The following is a 1,548-nucleotide window of genomic DNA, read 5'->3' on the forward strand; positions in this document are numbered from 1 at the left end:
GTTCAGGAGAGAATTCCTGAATAGGTACCTTCCGGAGGATGTTTGAGGAAAGAAAGAGATTGAATTTATGGAGCTGAAACAGAGGGATATGTTAGTTACAGAATATGCTGCTAAGTGTGTGGAACTTGCTAAGTTCTATCCTCACTATACTACGGAGACAGCTGAGTTCTCCAAATGTATTAAGTTTGAGAATGGTTTGAGAGCTGACATCAAGAGAGCCATTGGTTATCAGAAGATTAAAAACTTCTCTGATTTGGTAAGCAGCTGCAGGATTTATGAGGAGGATACGAAAGCTCATTACAAGGTGATGAGTGAACGTAAAGGTAACGGACAACACAGTCGTCCGAAGCCGTATAGTGCTCCTACTGTCAAGGGTAAGCAGAGGTTAAATGATGAGAGGAGGCCCAAGAGGAGAGATTTTCCTACAGATATTGTTTGTTTCAAGTGTGGTGAGAAAGGCCACAAAAGTAATGTTTGTGATAGAGATGAGAAGAAGAAGAAGTGCTTCAGGTGTGGTCAGAAAGGACACACATTAGCTGATTAATATGTTGAGGCCTTTGTACCAGGATTTAATGTTAATGATGATGTTTAATGTTGAAGAATATTTCCACTGCAAAATTAATGATGTTTCATAAAGGATGTTGTTTATTAAATAGTTTAATATTTCCATTTAAGAAATTTTGAAAAGTAGCGTGACATGCCCGTTTGGTGGTATACTCTGATTTATTATCTGTTATTTAATTGCTTTGGGATAACGGGGTGTTACAATTGGTATCAGAGCTGGTTGGTCCGTCCGGCCAAGAAGTAGAGTCGTGTTGAGCCACCTAGGATAGAGTGTCAACTCTAATGTTGTCTTTGTTGTTCTTCTGAATTGTTGTTTCTTATGTAGAATTTTGAGATGGCTGGTAGAAACGATGCTGCTTTAGCTGCTGCACTTGAGGCTGTTGCTCAAGCTATAGGACAACAACCGAATGCTGCTGGTAATGCTGGTGTGAGGATGTTGGAGACTTTCCTGAGAAACCATCCACCAACATTCAAAGGGAGGTGTGACCCTAATGGAGCTCAAAAGTGGCTCAAAAAGGTTGAGAGGATTTTCAGAGTCATGCAATGTTCAGAGGTGCAGAAGGTGCGGTTTGGGACGCAAATGTTAGCTGAGGAAGCCGATGATTGGTGGGTAAGTCGGTTACCTATGCTTGAGCAGGATGGTGCTGAGGTGACCAGGGCTGTGTTCAGGAGAGAATTCCTGAATAGGTACCTTCCGGAGGATGTCCGAGGAAAGTGAGAGATTGAATTTCTGGAGCTGAAACAGGGGGATATGTTAGTTACAGAATATGCTGCTAAGTTTGTGGAACTTGCTAAGTTCTATCCTCACTATACTGCGGAGACAGCTGAGTTCTCCAAATGTATTAAGTTTGAGAATGGTTTGAGAGCTGACATCAAGAGAGCCATTGGTTATCAGAAGATTAAAAACTTCTCTGATTTGGTAAGCAGCTGCAGGATTTATGAGGAGGACACGAAAGCTCATTACAAGGTGATGAGTGAACGTAG

This window comes from Medicago truncatula, unplaced genomic scaffold (genome assembly GCF_003473485.1).
Source record: "Medicago truncatula cultivar Jemalong A17 unplaced genomic scaffold, MtrunA17r5.0-ANR MtrunA17Chr0c06, whole genome shotgun sequence".
Lineage (NCBI taxonomy): Eukaryota > Viridiplantae > Streptophyta > Magnoliopsida > Fabales > Fabaceae > Medicago > Medicago truncatula.